The sequence below is a fragment of the Triticum aestivum genome, chromosome 4B (assembly GCF_018294505.1).
Source record: "Triticum aestivum cultivar Chinese Spring chromosome 4B, IWGSC CS RefSeq v2.1, whole genome shotgun sequence".
Lineage (NCBI taxonomy): Eukaryota > Viridiplantae > Streptophyta > Magnoliopsida > Poales > Poaceae > Triticum > Triticum aestivum.
Genome location: NC_057804.1, coordinates 459866442 through 459886725, shown reverse-complemented (window position 1 = coordinate 459886725; position 20284 = coordinate 459866442). Strand labels below are relative to the sequence as shown.

The window sequence follows — 20284 nt, the reverse complement described above, 5'->3', positions numbered from 1 at the left end:
ATTTTCCTGTCCAAGTCCATGATTTGGTTTATCTTGGTTGGCATGCTTTTTTATGTTACCTTGGTGGTCGATGCAATGAGTGGGCAAATGCAAGGCAAGACGACATTATATAGGTTGTCATGTGAGTTAGAATATCCATGTGCTACTTATTGTGGTGCGACATCAAGCATGTTGATTGATTCTGAAGCATGAGTAAACTGTAGTAAGCTGTGTGTACAGATTCCTGATTATTCTGTATGATCCTCTATTTTTTTCCTTTATGATCCTCTTTATTGTGGTGCGACACCAAGCTTGGGTTATTTACTTGCTTCCACTGTGATTTCTAGGGAGGGCACTTTATTGATTTCTCAAACCTTGGATCTAGACATGTAAATAGTTAAATGATTATTTTGCTTTTCGATTAAATATGATACTAACTAAACCTGTCTATCTTATACAAGCTGCAATCTGTTCTGAAAATTCTGTTTATAAGGTACCATCAGCTATGACCCTAATGGACCCCGAATAAAAAGGAGAAAACATTTGACACTTATCATGGCCAACCATGAAACCGTGTTTCAGAAACTGCATCATAGCACATATTTCAACAATCGTTTCCTGGTTTGTAATATGTACTAGCCTTCTGAAAAAGACTGAGGCTGCACTTGTTCCTGTCAGGTACTTGTAGCAAATATTTACTTACTTTTGTTCTTTCAATCATATAATAAAAGTTTCATGTCTCTTTTTAAAATTTCAGGTTGTCATGTTACAAAAAGGCCTATCTACAAATAGGTGGACAAGATAAAACATTAAAAATAGACTAGAGCACTTTCCATCTCCATTGATAAGAATTAGGTGAAAAGAAATTAAACTTACTCTTTTCCTTCCTTGCGTGAACGTCTTGTGCTGCTATGTAGAAGAGGTATAATCTTTTTATATGGTGAATCATGAAGAAACTTATAGCATAGTGCTATCATCTATGGTATTGGTGAATAGTAGTCATAGTGGTTTAGGATAGTTTTTCATGTGTTGGCTAATTGGTTATTGGTTGTAATTGTCAGTTTCTCTTCACATATGAACCATGCATACTTGCTGGTGGGTGATCCAAAAATGATCTCAACCAATAAAACTTTTAGCGAGTATGTAAGAATTGGAGTTCTGGATATGGATAGCAGACTACTTTTGATGGTACTCAGTTTCTTGAATCCTGTACATTTCGCAAAAATAATATATTGCTTTCGATGTTTTGGATTTTACCATGTGAGTGCCTCTGGAGAGATTGTTTAATTGCTTTCTTATGCTTCCACCTATTTTCTTCCAGAACGATGATGTGCTTTCTGCTAGAATTGTACACTATGGTATTGACAAGCATGAATTATTTGCTTTCCTCACATACAGTCGTAAGACTTGTCATCTTGATCATAGTTTTCTCTTTTTATTTGTTAGTGGCATGATTGAAGGGCGAGACTACCAGCTGGTGAAGGAGAGGATATGTATTCGGCGTGTCCTGAAGAGGTAGTCCACGAACCGGCAATGGAGGAAATAAGGTAGAGATGGCAATAGCAGCAAGTACGTCAAGCGCTAGGGATGTGGATATGGTGTGGCATAAAGAGGTAGTCCACAAACCTCTGCTAGGTGCTCCTCTCTCACTTCTTGCATCCTCTGGGGATATTCCTTCATTATTTGGTTACCTGTCAATGCTCGGTCCTATTTCCCACCTTGTGCTTTGACTTCTTGCATTTTTTCCGTCTAAGTTATTAGGCTACTGCTGCCTGGTTTGCCCATGATGAACCACTAATTATGATGCACTGCTGGCTGGTCTTCCTTTTTTATGCTTTTTTAGTGACAACATTCAGACTTAATGTTTATTACTTCATTTCAGAGTTTCAAATTAAGACATCGCTTTCAATTTATATGGTCTTCTGAAGTTTCACCTTCCCTTTGTCATATTGGTTTGATCAAATCAATGGGAAGCCGACATTACTTTGATGTACTGGCTTACAGTCTTATTAAGTACTCCCACTTCAAACTAATACAAGAGCTTTTAGATCACCGCTTACTTTTTACATCACTAAAATAGTGATCTAAAAGGTCTTACATCTTAGCACACATTTAACTACTTTATTTGCTGTAGTATTGTGGATGTACCGCAGAATAAAGCAGTCCTCCATTTTTCTTCTCTGCAGGCTGATGTTCTTGCTCAGTATAAGCCAACAATGGAGAAACTGATCAAACTATCTTTCATGATCAGTTACACACCAAGCCTATATTTTTGCTGCTTCTACATGTTGCTGTGATGGTCATTCGGCCCATTTTCTTGAACCTGCACTACAACGAGAGATCTGGGCTGCTTCTTTCTGGCTTCCAAACTTGAAATGTTTGTTGGAAGTTAGTTTAGTTTTTTGTTGTGGATTCACAGCTTCTCACATGTACCGTCCTCTTAGACCTTTAGATTTCCAAAGAAACTAAAAGAAGATATGGTGGTATGGTCTCAATAGTACAACTTAAAGCCTTCCATGCTTTATATTTTCTCTGAAATTTGCTCATGAAGAATCATTTATCTATGTTAGATCCGGTGAGAAAAGGCGTCTTCCAAGCAGAGGATGCGGGAGTGTTGCTTTATATTTTCTCTGAAATTTGCTCTTGAAATTTTCGACTTGAGTGTCTAAATATTCTCACAATACTTGGCTCCCTCTCGGCCTTTGTGCCATTGGCGCAACGAGTCATCTAGTTTTTAGGAAAAACAGAGTGGGCGCTATGATGCTAAACGACGCACAGGGCGCGGGATTGAGGCGGCTCACCACTGGGCTTCGGCCCAGGTCACGGGAAGGGGCCGGCTGGGCTGGGGGAGAGGCGACGCGGGCCATGGCTGGAGCGGCTTGTGGGGCCCACGTGGCCCACGCGGTCAACACGCTCGGGCGCACGGTCCCGAGCAGGAGGCGGACCACGACGCCGGCGAGGAGGCCGTGGTCGGCGGCAACAGGGAGGTTCGCCGGATCCGGGGGAGACCGGCGAGAATGGAAGGGCTTGGGCGCGGGGATGCCAGATCTAGCCTCAAGCGAGGTAGTCGGGCTCCGGCGACGAGATCCGAGGCGGGCGCCGGCGAGCTCCTGCGAAGGACGAGGCCGACATGGTAGTTAGCGAGGGGGAGAGAGAGAGGAAGAGAGAGGAAGGCGAGGGCGGCACTGGCCTGCGGGGGTGGACCGGGCGGCGGGGCGACAGGGAGCCTGGCGGGACGCGTACGGGAGGCGGACGGGCGCGCCGGCGCGGGGCCGCGGCGGCGGGGCGCCGACGGGCCGGGCGGTGGCAGATCTAGGCCCGCGCGGGCCCCGGATGGGCTCGGGCCGGCGCGCGAGGACGGCGGCGGAGGACACACGACAGCTTCGGATTGGGCGCGGGACGGCGGCTGGACGTGTTCGGCCATCGGCGGACATGTCCGGCTGCGCGGAGGGGGAGTTGCTAGGGTTTCATCCGCGAAAAATGGAAGGGGAGGGCATATTTATAGCTAGAGGGAGCTAGGAGAGTCCAAATGAGGAGCGGTTTTCGGCCACGCGATTGTGATCGAACGACCGAGAGCATGGAGGGGGGTTTGCTAGGTTTTGGGCCACTTTGGAGGGGGTGTTGGGCTGCAAGACAAAAGGGGCTTCGGGCTACGCGGTTAATCGTTGGAGTACCAAACGACCTCCAAATGGCACGAAACTTGACAGGCGGTCTACCGGTGCTATATCAAGGCCGCTTGGCAAACCTCGGGCCATTCCGAGAAAGTTTAATACCCACTCACAACAGGAGACAAAAGGGGAACGCCGGAGGACATCGGAGTGCTGGATTGCAAAACAGACAATTGGAAAATGCTCGGATACATGAGACGAACATGTATGCAATGCAATGCACATGATGACATGTAAAATGCAACACTCAATCAAATGACATGGCAACTATGGCGAATATCTGGCGGACACCTGGCGCATCAAAACCGGGGCGTTACAACACTCCTCCACTAACAAGAGATCTCGTCCCGAGATCTTAGGACCAAGACGGAAGGGAAAAAAGGATGAGGTGAAACAAGAACTCAAGAGAAGAAGCAAAGAGTCGAGAGCACTCGAGAAGAAGAGAGGAACGACGAGAATGGCGAGAATCGAAAGCTCACGAAATCAGATAGACTATGAAACCACTCTGGTTAGAACGAGATAAAAAACGAATAAGCACGAAAGAATTAGGCAGCACTCCGGCTGAAAATGGAAGGAAAAGAACATGAACTTAAGAGGATGGAATGATACTTGATGAAGACATGACACAAAACCTCCGGAAAGAATTAAAAGAGTTGAATGAAAAGAACGGAGAAGAAAATGACAACTTGTGCCACGAATGAAATAGAAAGCAACCTTAGAAGAAAACATTGAATGGAGTGTTGAGAAAATTCAACAACGAAAAAAATAAGCTTGTTGTGGACTTATAGGTAACATCTCAAGAACATAAGGTGATAACCGGCCAAAAACGGAAATGATTGGAAAGCTTAGAAGAATGAAGAAATGCAAAACTCTACTTGAAAATAATACGGAGACTTAATTGCACTTTGAGATGAGAAGAAAAGATACTTGAACTCCACCAACAAAATCTTGATGAACTCTTGAAAGAATGAATTAAATCATGAAGAACCACCATGAAGAACTCCAGTAATAAAAGGATGATGACATCAAATAGAAGCTTGAAAAGAAATATATTAAAACCTTGCGGTGATTTAGATGGAGGTTCCGACGAAATAGCCGAGGAAAATGAACTCCGGATAAGAAAAGATGAAAACACTTGGAACTAGAATTTATTCCTCACGAACACACTCTAAAGGAAGGAATTACTCACTTTGATGAAATAAGAATAAGATTTATTGTATGCTTATCCTTCATCAAATTAAATTGATGACAAACAATGGATTTTTGCATACTACTTTTTCTTATTGAAAAGGATTGAGAAGTGACATATCGCAAACTTGAGAAGGTCTTCATGAACCACCGATAGGATTGAAAGAAGGAATGGATTGATACAATAACAAAGGAAAAAGAATCTAAATGAACCACCGTAAGAATTTGGAATGACTGATGAAAGAGAATGAATCACCGGGAAGAATTAGAATAACCAATAAGCAAGAGGGGATTTAGATGCAAAAGGACAAAGAGATCATGAACTGATAAAGAATACTTGAACGAAGCACCGGGATAAATAGAGAACGATAACTGGAATGATGGCCTCCAGTGAAACAAAAAGAAATGAACTCCTGAAATACTCTGGATGGGTAAGAAAAGAATATCTGACAAATGGAATAACTCGAGAGGATAATATGAAGCTAGAACCATGAATCTTCGAGAGAACGGGCAAGATTTAGAGGAAAGACTCTTCTTCGGTCTTCAAATGACGACGAGAAACACCACAAAAATTACTGAGATACTCCGGGAGAATGAAAAGCGAAGAGGTTGAGCCAACAATGAAATGATTTGAAATCGATCTTGGAGAAGGCATGTGACTGATGAAATCATACTTACGTCAAACTTGAAAAGAATTGAGAAAAACTCTGGGAGAATTAGAAGAGTCAGGTAAGAACATGGGAAAAGACCTGTGGGTTAGGGCCCACTGAAAAGAGAAACACCGTTGGAAAGGGATGTTGAACATATAGATGATACACTGGAACAATTGAAATATTTGAATGAGGTGATAACCTCGAATTAATTCGAACACAGACGAATCTCCTGAGATGTCTTGAGCACTCCGGAAGGATAAACTGGCGAGAGGAGAACGAGCAGGGAAAATACTTGAGCCGAGGAAAATAATATAATCACTACCGAAAATTAGAATTGAATCCACCGGAAAAGAGATGAAGAATGTCCACAGAGACGAGAATTCACAGGTTGAAATGATTTACGAAAGACTGAAGAGGTTCCGCACGAATGAGATAGATGGCTGAGAGAGAGACAGACTCCGGGAAGAAAAGGGTTGGAGGGCAGGAAAACAAAATCATCTTGGAAGGGGAAATCGACGAATAACTTGAAGAGAAAACACTGGTTGAAAAAAATTGAGGAAAGAAAACAAAGACTTCACACGAGTAGGATGGATACTCGATTACGGACTCCGGTTCCAAGAAGAAAAGGGGTGGGCGAGTGGGAAAAAACAAGGACAACTGAGGATTGAACTTGCAAAGATGAAGAGGCTCGAGTCGACTTGACGAGAAATGCACCGGGTGAAAAGAGGTGAGGAACAACGATCGGAAAAACAACTGCGTGATCCTAAAGAAAATTTGAAAGGGAAGAGGAGTAATTCAAAACACCTACGTCAAGATTCCTTACCAGAGCGACGAAGGGGCAGAGGAGTAAAAAGAATTCCTACTCTCCCATATAACTAGACTCCGAAATCAGTTTTACTCTAGACTCAACAACGGCCAAACTACACGATCAATCAAGGGGGCTCCTAAGGTCGGTCGAGGCTCTGATACCAACTTGTCACGCCCAATATGCGACCCTATCCAAAAGGAACTCGAAGGTCCCACCAAGGATAGACCCGCATATTGAAACTCTTTTGCAAGGTGGATATCATTACATCAACATTATATAATAGATGGGGATACATACAAGAGGCATACAATGCCACACGAATACAACATCACAATACACAAGAACATCATCCGACTACGGATGAAACACAAACAGAAACTCAAACGACATCCACCCTGCTAGCCCAGGCTGCCGACCTGGAACCTATCCCTGATCGAAGAAGAAGCAGAAGAAGAACTCAACGCAAGCAAACATTGCTCTCGCGTCATGATCATCGCATAACCTGTACCTGCAACTGTTATTGTAGTAATCTATGAGCCACGAGGACTCAGCAATCCCATTACCATGGGTATCAAGACTAGCAAAGCTTAAAGGGAATGGAAGGGGTAAAGTGGTGAGGTTGCAGCAGCGACTAAGCATGATATGGTGGCTAACATACGCAAATAAGAGCGAGAAGAGAGCGAAAGAAACGGTCGTCAACTAGTAATGATCAAGAAGTGATCCTGAACTCCTACTTACGTCAAGCATAACCCAAAAACCGTGTTCACTTCCCGGACTCTGCCGAAAAGAGACCATCACGGCTACACACGTGGTTGATGTGTTTTAATTCGGATCTAGTGTCAAGTTATCTACAGCCGGACATTAACAAATTCCCATCTGCCTATCACCGCAGGCACGGCTTTCGAAAGTTTATACCCTGCAGGGGTGTCCCAACTTAGCCCATGATAAGCTCTCGCGATCAACGAAGGATATACCTTCTCCCAGGAAGACCCGATCAGACTCGGAATCCCGGTTTACAAGACATTTCGACAATGGTAAAACAAGACCAGCAAAGCCTCCCGCTGTGCCGACAAATCCCGATAGGAGCTGCACATATCTCGTTCTCAGGGCACACCGGATGAGCAAGACGACGGGTTGGCATAGACCCTGGTTGCCCAGGGGGCGCCGGACATTGCTCGGTTTGGACCAATACTTAGACAAGCATTGGCCCGGGGGCTAAAATAAAGATGACCCTCGAGAGGGCGACTCCCAAGGGAAAAGGTAGGTGGTGGTGAGGCAAATGGTAAAACCAATGTTGGGCCTTGCTGGAGGAGTTTTATTCAAAGCGAACTGTTAAGGGGGTCCCATAAATCACCCAACCGCGTAAGGAACGCAAAATCCGGGAACATAATATCGATATGACGGAAACTAGGGTGGCAAGAGTGGAACAAAACACCAGGCATAAGGCCGAACCTTCAACCCTTTACCAAATATATAGATGCATTAATAATATAAGAGATATTGTGATATCCCAACAAAATCCTGTCCACCATGGAGCAATCTTCAACTTCACCTGCAACTAGCAACGCTATAAGAGGGCTGAGCAAAGCGGTAACATAGCCAAGCAATGGTTTGCTAGGAAGGGTGTCAAAGGTTAGAGGTTCATGGCAATTTGGGAGGCTTGATGAGCAAAATATAGGTAACGCAGTATAGCGATAGAACGAAGCAACTAGCATAGCAATGATAGTAGTGAGATCCAGGGTAGCGGTCATCTTGCCTGAAATCCCGCAAGGAAGAAGAACGAGTCCATGAAGAAGATGGAACCACGAAGACGAGCCAAGCGTAGACGAACGAATCCTCACGAACGCAACGAAACGGGAACTATCGAGAAGAAGCACGCAACATGGTAAACACACCACACATGAACAAGACATGATGCATGACAAATCTAGATGAGGCTACTCATGGCAAGAGATGATGCAAACAAGAGCAACACATCAAGGCAAGTTTAAATGAGGCCGGGAACAACATATAACAACTCATATGCATATTTCGAAATTGGTCCAGATCTGAATAAACCTTATATTCAAGTTGTTAAACAGCAAGTTAAGATTCACAAGGATGATCTACACAAGATTCTAGTCAAGTTACATATAAAGTTCATTTAATTCGGAGCTACGGCCTAGAAAATACGAGCAAAACAAGTTAAACATGGCATTGATGCAAAATGCAATCAAACATCAATCAAACACCTCAAAATAAGGATGCAACATGATAATATGAAACTACATGCAATTCTAAGCAAGTTTCATATAGAGCACACTCAAAACGGAGCAACGGTTCAACACACACACACTATACGTCATAACAACAATCTGTCCAAAACAGCAACTAGGCATCTTGCAAGCACCAAAACAACATGCTACAGGACCTCAACAAGAAAACAAAAGGCATGGGCATGATGTACAGGTAAATCATAACAAAACAGAACACTGAGCTATCTCCAGAAATCACTAGAACATGCTCAAACACACATGGTAAGATTGCAAATAATAACAGTTCAGACTTTGCAGAAAATAACATCGGGTTGCAATGTTTAGAGCTATCAAACAACATGTTACAGGAACTTATCATGACAAACAAAGGCATGGCATGAATCTAATAATTGTATATATCAAAAGTCCCTTAGTGACCATGAGCCAAAAAGGATCAGAAAATATGATGGCACCCACGTAAACATAGCAAGTTATATTACAGATTCAAACATGGCAGGAACAACGATACGAAGGCATGTAGATGAGCTTGTGCAACTCACTACAGAGCAAAACATGGCATGGCAAGGCAACCAACAGTAAGAAGGCATGTTTATGAAGCTAAGCATGGCAAGAGCAAGTTCATAGGGTGCATGTATCACTAACAACAATCATGATAACAACTGAACTTAATGTTCACAGGCTGACAGCAACATTATATAGCAACTTTGGAGCAAGATTACAATAAGCTACAGCAGGCCATAAATGCAACCAGGGGCATGGATGGATAGAGCATGACATGTAGAACAAAACATATTTAATGAACATCTCCAGATTATGTATAGAATGACTTGTAGCAGCAGGTTTACATAGCATCACGAAATAACAGATTCAGCCTAGCAAAACAGTAACAGCAAGTACCCTACTTAACAAGCTCAATTCACTCATCACAAAGCATTGCATGACAAGATAAGCATAGCATAATCAATAAGACATGTTTGTGAAACAAACCAAGGCAAGAACAAGTTCATAGCATGCAAGGATCAACTACAACATGTTGACATCAGATTTTTGCACGGTCAATAACTTATTTAAGATGGCCTCAAATGGAGAAGTGATCTTCATGAAAGAGTTCCGTATTGTCGATATGAACATCTTTGAAGTTTGGGTCATCGCAGTCCGATTTCATCTCGAAGGCCGAAACTATGCTCAAAGTACTAAGATCTTATATTCAGAGTACAATTAGGCTGATTAAGCCCCCAAGACAACCTCAAATGGAAACATTATTTACACGGATTGTCTTCGTCTCGTTGAAACGATCGATTTTGATATAAAAATCGTTCCAATCCGAGTTCGTATGCAAAAGTTAGAGCCATCGGAATACAGCCCTGTCAGGAGGCAAAAACTGGCGCGCCCCACCAGACAACCTGTGTGATGGGTAGCGCGAGGGATAGCCTGTTTTGCGCGACCGATTTGACCCTCAAGATGACCTCTGATCAAAAAACGTTCAACATAAAAGTTGTCCGTATCGTCGAAACGGTCAAGACTGCTTCTGGGCTTGTTTCCATCCAAGATCGTTTACCACCACAAAAAAGACCCGCAAGATGCAGCCAGTTTAAACCGAACAGTTTTGGAAAGTTCGGACAAAACCAATCCGAATTTGACTGGGGTTTTGGACGTGAATCCAAGCCTTTTCCTTGCACGGGAAGTCCAGCCGCCTCTTATATACCTAAGGGGTGACGGCCGATTGAACAACACCAATCGAACAAACACATCTAATACTTTTTCGTGTTCATCTACTTTTATCTCTCCCCTTGTATCTTTCTTCTCGTTCTTCGTCGTTCTTCAAGATTGGAGGCTACAAATCCACGAGGCTCTAGGGGCGGTAAGGCCGACCTCGAGCAGCCAATCGTCGCCGCGAGCCCTGACGGGGTCCCTCCCGGGCGAGCGGGGCGTCTGGTCCCAAAAGCGCCGGCTTGCTATCTTGCGTATCGCGCTGGAAGTCAGCCTCCCGCGGTGTGAGTTGCGGAGCATCTCCCTCGGTGCCGCGGGTACACATCGACGTGTTCGTGTGACGCGTTTCAACGTCAACACACTTTTTGGCGACTCCGCTGGGGACGAAGCTTCAAACGGTCTCCGGCCCGTTCTTGCTATAAAGATATCGTCATCTAGGGTTTGCAGTCTACAAAGGTAATGTGAATACCCAATCCCTTTATGTAGATGCAAATAATTCATATGGTGTTACTAGATCGTTCAATGAGTATACTCTATCGGCCAACTCTAGTTTTTTCAATCATGCAAGTAACTACGTGCAAGAACCAATTCAAAGTAATTTATATACTTCAACTTCTTATGATATTAGTAACATGCACCATATGTATCCCAACTCACACGCATCGGCAACCCAGCAAATTCATATGTCGATGAGCAACATGATGAGTTCGATTAATCAATTTGAAACACCCCAAGTTAGAATTTCCAATGCCATACAAGAAAGTGTTTCACCCTTTTATTCATCGGCAGCTAATGTGCAATATAGTAATCCAACCATGCCGATGAATGAGAGAATTGGCCATGCTACTAGTGGCTATTCGGCCAGTTACTCTCAACCGTCATATGCTACACCTCATGTTACTAATTCTTCGGCACCTTACACAACTGTAGATGCTCATAATTCGGCTTCACACCTTCCTGGTTATAGCCGAATGAATGTAAATTTTATAGGAGCGGTTGTGCCCAACATTGTAGAAGATGAGGTAGTGGTGGCTGCATTGAAGAGTTTAGCCCAAAATAAGAGAATTAGTACTCTTTGCCTTGAACAACATGAAAAGGGGCTATTTCCTGATTATGCCGCAATAAAAGCTAGAGTTTTGCAAGAAGATGAATCTTTGCCAATTGATAAAATTGGCGAGCAAAAGGATGGTCTTACAACAATGCATATGCCTTCACCTAGTACTATATCATATTATACACCCCACACAATTGCAAAATTTCGGCAACACCCGTGTGTCATTGCCGAAAGAATCTAAAAGCATTGGGGGGCAATCATATCCGGAGTGGGCTGAAATTGAGAAAAAGCTTAAAGATAATTTTGCCGCTTGCCGTCAGAAACAAATAGAAAATGAATTGGCTTAGATAAAAGAAGCATTGCCAATTGGTAGTATCAATGAAAAGAAGGATGATTCAAAACATGAAAGTGCTTCGGTTGAAAAATCCGAATCAAGTAGTATATATTCTGAATCCATCAAATCCAACGAGGCAAGCATTATTGAGAAAGGGCATGGCAAGAATAGGAAAACAACGGTGCTTGATTTTTCTGAAGTTAATGGAACCTACTTCCTGCCCTATGAGTTCCATGCCGTAGAAATTGACAAACTTCAAGGACAAGAACAAGTAGCCGAACAAAGTTCGGCCGACAAAAATCTTCAAAGCAATGATGCACGGATTCAAGAAAAAGATGATGACAAGGTGTTGGGGAGCCATCCAAAGATGGAGCAAGATGTTCTTCAAATGGCACCACCATCATGTTCTCCCAACATATTTGAAGAGGTATGCATAGCGAGTAATTTACCTATTTTTAGATTTGGTCGCAACTTCATGATTCATGCATCTATAAGAAATATTCTCATAAGTAATTTTGAAAGACCAATGAAGAAGGGTAATTTACTTGTTATCAATAAAATTGTTGTGGAACATATCGGTCAAACCATTGCGCCATTTATAAAGACCGATAATGACTTATTGTTACAGCCAAAGCTTTCCTCGTTGCTTTATCTAAAGTTCATATCTAGTTGGGTAGCTTTGCTTATTTCATACTTGGCTTGCACTTGGTCTCAACTGAGACATGTATGTTCTAAATATCTTCGTTTCAGAAATTTAAAGCCAAGATTAAATTCTATTGAGAAAACCGATGCTAATACAATATCTTATCCAAAGACATCGGAGATAGAGTGGAAAACACAATGCATAGCCGAATGGGGAGATTCCAAATCTGAACCATTCGTTTGCTTATCTCCAAAGGCGTTCAAACAGCAAGATCGGCTAGGAAACAAGAAGTATACTATCAATTCAAGCATGTGTGATAAAATATTTGATTTGTTGCTGAAAAATAATTACATTACAATTCTTGATCACCATGTTAAGCCATCAATCCAAGGACGAATGTATTGTAAGTTGCATGATTCGTCCAAGCATAATTTTGAGGATTGCAACATGTTTCGTCAAGTAGTTAAATCGGCCATTGAAAAAGGACGATTGAAGTTTGTTGAAACACCAAGAGATGACTAGTCTATTCCGATTGGTCCCGATGGCAAAATGTTTTTACATCGGCTGCTTCAAGCCGATCCATTTATAAAGAATGTAAAAGCTGTAGGTGATGGGATCAAGCTTTCAAGTAAAGAAGTTGTTGAAGAGCATAACGAGCATAATCTTGAGGGCGGGAGTTCCATCGAAGCTACAATGGAGACGCCAAGGACTGGGGGGCAGCAAGCAAATCTAATGATCGATGAAAGCAAACCAAAAGAAAACAAAGGCCGGAATAAGTGCAAGTGTAAGAGATCAAAAATCACCTTTGCTGAACTATTGGATAAATATCAAAAGAAGAGTGAAGAGAAGAATGCTTATCGACCAAATCATGCAAAGAAACCAAGATCACCCCCAAGGCGCAAATATGAGGATCGGTATTGGCAAAGTGATAATTTTAATGCAACATATTCATATCCTTATTTTGGGCCACCGATGCCAATGCCGTGGATACCTCCCTATGCTCATATAGATACGTATTCATCATGGGACAGGTATGATACAAGGGTACATTCTCCATCTTATTCTAGACCATCTCACCAATACTATGGAGCTCCAAGGAGATCAACATTTGAACAATCACGCGTCAAAGACCGTTTCTATCATAAGGAATCGGTCCAGAGCTCAAGAAAGAAGAAAGATGTGGTAAAGCAAGTTTACCGCGTGAAAAGAGATGGTCGTAAGTGTGCTGCTTCAGATTTGATCTCAAATAACAAAGAGCCAATTAAAGTGTTGACATTGGATACAAAAGGCAAAGAAGTGAAGCAATCAACTCATAAAAATCAGAGTGCCAAATCTAAAGAAAAAAGAAGTTGAGGGTGCACAAGGCCCAAAAAGAGTTGCCATTGGTTGAAACAAAATCACAGCCGAGATGCCCACTCAGTTTATCATATTGGCAAAATAAAAAATTACAAAATCTTAGTGCACAAGAGCTGAAAAAGAAGAACATGGCATGGGTTCCCAAGAAGATCAATCAACACAAAAATGATGTGCATGCTTCTGTTGCAACAAGTACAATAAAAGTGAAGAAGGAAAATAATGAAAGCAACAAACAATTAAGCCGAAGGTGCGCATCACAACATCAAAATCTTCGATTAGCACATCATCCATTTTCTTCAACCATGTCGTTGATGTCTTTGCCATGGAATTCATCCCTAGGTATGATCAATTACCCTCCATTGATTTATTTTGATCCATGGATGCAACATAATTTTCTATATCATGAGAGAGTATTACCAAATTACCATACATTTGGTTAGTTACATTGTTGCTAATACAAAGGGGCTGAAATATTTTATTCCTATTTTATTTGTTTATTTCAGCTATACATACTTTGGTGGATGAATTCTACATGGACCTCATGTTAATGGCTGATATTTATCTATTGCCCTAAGAATATGTCAAAGCATGGCCGGTGTAGTATCCTAACATCGTCATTAGTTCAATTGGAGACCAAAACAAGCCTTATGCCACTTAAAATATTTTTACACAATAATCAAAGCCGAATATGAAATTTATTCGATTTGGAGCTTTTGGTTGCTATAGGTGCTATACAGATTGAGGCTTTCAGTGATTCGTTATAAGTAATGCAACAAATATCCAAGGGTTATCAATGTTTTGATGAGTCACTTATAGTTTATCTTTGGGTATGTCTAGATGCAAGATTTACCTAGGTTGCTTTGAAATTGTTCATATATCTAGGCATGACAATTCGAAAGAGTTGGCACCAACAAGCATCCATCTACTATGTTAACCATGGTGTATTGCATTTCTATCAATAGCCGATGCTAGGTCTTGTCAACATAGGTAAGGCTGAATCGAAGCCCACCACTTCGGCCACTAATGAAACTTTTATGAAGGCGAAGTAAGGATTGGAGGAAGTTCATTCTTGATTATACAATATGGTTCGGAGGATGGTTTTGATCTATGGAACCTTATCACCGAATTGTTATAGAAGCTGAGAAGTTTTCACCCAAGTTTGCATCAAGAGGTTCAAACAAGCAATGATCGATATATACTTGTCGTCCTAAGAACATGAAAAATGGCCGATGGAGTGTTGACATCGTCCTTAGAACAAGCTATGCGGAAGTTATTTTTCGGCACACAAACTTTGCCGAAAAACAGGGGGGCATGTGTTGACACCAGATTTTGGCACGGTCAATAACTTATTTAAGATGGCCTCAAATGGAGAAGTGATCTTCATGAAAGAGTTCTGTATTGTCGATATGAACATCTTTGAAGTTTGGGTCATCGCAGTCCGATTTCATCTCGAAGGCCGAAACTATGCTCAAAGTACTAAGATCTTATATTCAGAGTGCAGTTTGGCTGATTAAGCCCCCAAGACGACCTCAAATGGAAACATTATTTACACGGATTTTCTTCGTCTCGTCAAAACGATCGATTTTGATATAAAAATCGTTTCAATCCGAGTTCGTATGCAAAAGTTAGAGCCATCGGAATACAGCCCTGTCAGGAGGCAAAAACTGGCGCGCCCCACCAGACACCCTGTCTGATGGGTAGCGCGATGGATAGCCTATTTTGCGTGACCGATTTGACCCTCAATATGACCTCTGATCAAGAAACATTCAACATAAAAGTTGTTCGTATCGTCGAAATGGTCAAGACTTCTTTTGGGCACGTTTCCATCCGAGACCATTTACCATCACAAAAAAGACCCGCAAGATGCAGCCAGTTTAAACCGAACAGTTTTGGAAAGTTCGGACAAAACCAATCCGAATTTGACTAGGGTTTTGGACGTGAATCCAAGCCTTTTCCTTGCACGGGAAGTCCAGCCGCCTCTTATATACCTAAGGGGTGACAGCCGATTGAACAACACCAATCGAACAAACACATCTAATACTTTTTCGTGTTCATCTACTTTTATCTCTCCTCTTGTATCTTTCTTCTCGTTCTTCGTCGTTCTTCAAGATTGGAGGTTGCGAATCCACGAGGATCTACGGGCGGTAAGGCCGACCTCGAGCAGCCAATCGTCGCCGCGAGCCCTGACGGGGTCCCTCCCGGGCGAGCGGGGCGTCTGGTCCCAAAAGCGCCGGCTTGCTGTCTTGCGTATCGCACTGGAAGTCGGCCTCCCGCGATGTGAGTTGCGGAGCATCTCCCTCGGCGCCGCGGGTACACATCGACGTCTTCGTGTGACGCGTTCCAGCATCAACACAATAACCTTGGCAAAATTGAATAACATGTAAACAATCTGCCAGGAAACATTTTGTAGCAAAAGTAGAGCACGAAATGACATGCTAGACTACTCCATAATTGCAAACAGGGGCATGAATGGATAGAGCATAACCATATGTCCAAAACACCCTTACTGAAATATCTCAAAATATGCATGGATCTCTCTGTAGCATCAAGTTTACATGGCATCAAAATAACAACGGAACAGGGACTAAAATCAATAACATCACGATGCCTAGTTTGCATACTTGTGCTAGTCACCATATTGATCACAAAAATACATGGTAAGCAGCTCTGTAAAGAAGACATAGCATAGATCAAAACACATGTAGACATCAACCTCATAGGATGCACACATCAATCATGGCAAAAATGACAAAAGAGCATGTTCTGTTAACAGACAGCAGCCAAGATTATGAAGCACTCTTGCAACGATGATTCAGGCATCACGATGAGCTCAAATGAACATGACGCAATGGAATGAAATGAAGTACTCGTTGAGACGAACAATTTGACATATTACATGCACAAAACGGAGCAGTATGCATGGAGATGTGATGCGATGAACATATCATGAAAATATGCAACAAATCAGGGACTTGGCAATTTTTAGGAAAAAAAGAGTGAGCGCTATGATGCTAAACGACGCATAGGGCGCGGGATTGAGGTGGCACACCACTGGGCTTCGGCCCAGGTCATGGGAAGGGGCCGACTGGGCTGGGGGAGAGGCAACGCTTGCCAGGGCTGGAGCGGCTTGCGGGGCCCACGTGGCCCACGCGGTCAACGTGCTCGGGCGCACGGTCTCAAGCAGGAGGCGGAGCACGACGCCGGCGAGGAGGTCGTGGTCGGCGGCAACAGGGACGTTCGCCAGATCCGGGGGAGACCGGCGGGAATGGAAGGGCTTGGGCGCGGGGACGCCAGATCTGGCCTCAGGCGAGGTAGCCGGGCTCCGGCGACGAGATCCGAGGCGGGCGCCGGCGAGCTCCTGCGAAGGACGAGGCCGACATGGCAGTTAGCAAGGGGGAGAGAGAGAGGAAGAGAGAGGAAGGCGAGGACGGCAGCGGAGGACACGCGACAGCTTCGGATTGGGCGCGGGACATGTCCGGCTGCGCGGAGGGGGAGTTTCTAGGGTTTCATCCGCGAAAAATGGAAGGGGAGGGCATATTTATAGCTAGAGGGAGTTAGGAGAGTCCAAATGAGAAGCGGTTTTCGGCCACGCGATCGTGATCGAACGACCGAGAGCATGGAGGGGGGTTTGCTGGGTTTTGGGCCACTTTGGAGGGGGTGTTGGGCTGCAAGACAAAAGGGGCTTCGGGCTACGCGGTTAATCGTTGGAGTACCAAACGACCTCCAAATGGCACGAAACTTGACAGGCGGTCTACCGATGCTATACCAAGGCCGCTTGGCAAACCTCGGGCCATTCCGAAAAAGTTTAATACCCACTCACAACAGGAGACAAAAGGGGAACGCCGGAGGACATCGGAGTGCCGGATTGCAAAACGGACAACGGGGAAAATGCTCGGATGCATGAGACAAACATGTATGCAATGCGATGCACATGATGACATGATAAAATGCAACACTCAAGCAAATGACATGGCAACTACGGCGAATATCTGGCGGACACCTGGCGCATCGAAACCGGGGCGTTACATTAGTGATGCTGGAGTCCACCAACATGAGAACTTCACGGCCTTGGATCCATGCACGCAATTGGAACGCTTTGGCAGACACCCCTCCGGACACGGCTGAGAGGGATATGGCCATGACTGTGTCTTCAGGTGGAGGCAGCTGCATGTCGATGGTGTTGTCAATGTCGAAGATGTCCAGGAGTTCATCGACTACGTGCAGTTGGACTGAAGTGGGGCAGACGTGCTCGTGCCCCCACTTCTCGCCATGATTGAAACACAGGCCGCAGGCGCGACGATAATCCCGCATCGCCTTGAGCTTGGTAGATTCAATGCGTGCAACGTCTGTGCCGCGTCGATCAGTCACCCCCGCGGTGGTTACGGGGCGGCTTGGAGGTGGCGACAGGGGCAACGGGACCGCTGCTTTGGCTGCTGCTTCAGGCGGTCTGGGCAGGGAGCCGAAATTGCCGCCCAGCACCTCCTCTTGCAAGAGCGCCAAAGAGCACGCCGTGTCCAGATCGGGAGGCCTCTGGACCAGTACCACTGCCCGGATGTCCGTCCTCAATCCCTCCACGAAACGAGTAAAAAAATAGTAAGGATGTATAGAATCAGAATATGAACTCAAATGATTAATAATCATCTCAAATTTCTCGATATAATCAGCTATTGAAGCAGTCTGTCGCACAGTATAGAACTGGTGAATCAACATCTGATGGCGATCTCGCCCAAAACGGGTGCACACAAAGATGTAAATGCTTCCCAATCAAACTCCGACAGGCGCTTCTGGATCGTCTGCAGCCAAACTAACGTAGTTCTAGAAAAATTGAGCGCCGCCATCGGGACCCAAAACGCGGTGTGAATGCCGAACATGGAAAAATACTGCTCGCACAGGGTTTTCCAGAGATTCGGGTTCTCACCCGTGAACTGCGGAATGAAATAGACGGGTGTGCTTGGCCCAATCCAGCGAGCATCTGGCTCGCATGAGCAAACGGGGAGATCATAGACGGAGACAAGAGAGAATCGGACTGACCGCTTGTCGGGAGCGGCGGCGGCGTCTGGAACGACACTGCCGACGACCCCCGTGTTAGGTTGAAGACGCCGTGGCCATTGGGCCCTCGTGGAAGGGTCGCCGCGCCAGACACGGGTCCGATGTGAACACCGTGCGTCGCAGGCGGTTGTTGCTGTCGATCTTGCGTCGTGGGTGGTTCCTCGCCTTCCTTGGGCGCCGCGGGCTGAGCGAGTTGGAGCGCCGCCACCACATCGCTCAGATCCGCCACCCGACGCTCCAGATCGGGCCGCCACTTGAGTACCTCGTCGATCTTGGCGGATGTTGCCTGCTGGGCCTTGGTTTGCGCGTCCATGGAGGCTTCGATCTTGGCCTCCAGCTTGGTGAGGAACGAAGAAACACTCGGATCCATGGCTTCGAGATGCGCCCGGGCTTGATGCAGGCTTCTGGTCTCGACGAGACGCGCCAGAACGAAGCGGAGAGGGTGGAGTATGGTCTCTGGTACCAGATGATAGGATCTCTCTCAGAGTGTATGGATTAATAGCACTATCTCTCGAATACAGGCGTGATTTGGTTACAAGAATGGCGATACAGGAGCTAGGGTTCGAGGGAAGGGGAAAGTAGCCGCCGCCGTTTCGTTCGGTGATCCACTGGATGCGTGGAGCTGCTGGAGGTTGAGGGTTAAGTAGTAGCTGTGCGGGCCTGGGCCGCTGTCACCCACTCCGGGCCCAGCAACCGCCTGTTGGCCACGCGTGCACGCTTGGGCCGTGCACCGTGGGTTGGATCCGCTTCAGGGCCTTCAGGGTCGCTGACATCGTGGGTCTAGTTGGTGAAATCTGGCGGCCGTTCCCCCGCAAAAAGGAAAATGTAAGTACATAACTTTGGTTGCATCATTGAAGTTCCAAGGTCGAATCGAGCATATTTTATATGGAAAAAATCTATTCCCCATTTTCTAGAGTAAGTTCGTCGTAAAAAGGCTAGGGCGCCGAATCTACTGTCCATGGCTACAGTTGAGTGAGATAGGTCGTCCGAGCGTATATGCATGAAGATGTCGCAGTTCATCCGCAGAAGCGACACAACAAAGCGCATAAAACACCTCTGGCGAAACACTAATTCTGAAGCCGCCATACATGAGATCTGACAGTATGAGTTTACAGGTGGGGCGATGTCGCATGCCTTGGCGTTCCACGTCCACTCGTCCCTCTCCTTTCTTGAAATCAAAACTGACTTCTCAATTTTGTTAGAAAGTTTGGCTTATTGTTATCCCTATAGCCTACACACTTGAATTTGAAGTTAAATGTCACATTCCTCCAAAAAAAAGTTAGATGCCCTGCAACAAAGAAGAATTTGAAGTTAAATGAGGTAATGGAACATTCCACAAAATTTAGCTCTTCATTTAAGGCGTTTCAATAGGGTTTGTTGTGTTTTGAGAAGGAAAGGAGTCATTGGTGTGTGCATTGCTAGAACAAAATTAGGATAAATCTTAGTGGATTGAGATTTTTCTACGATTTTTTTTACTCTCTTCGAAGCATATTATTTTGTCGCTCAAATAAAAATAAATGTATCTAGATGTATTTCAGTGCTACATACATCCGTTTGAGTAACAAGTAATACCGATTAGAGGGAGCA

General features: G+C 44.5%; 1 long non-coding RNA gene across 1 annotated transcript; it reads left to right on the top strand.

Annotated features, from left to right (window-relative positions):
* Positions 1 to 113: 113 nt before the first annotated feature.
* LOC123094984 (uncharacterized) lies at positions 114 to 2503 on the top strand. The gene is made up of 4 exons (XR_006446067.1): positions 114 to 657; positions 737 to 834; positions 1426 to 1592; positions 2166 to 2503. It is a non-coding gene; the product is annotated as an uncharacterized lncRNA (long non-coding RNA).
* Positions 2504 to 20284: the final 17781 nt, after the last annotated feature.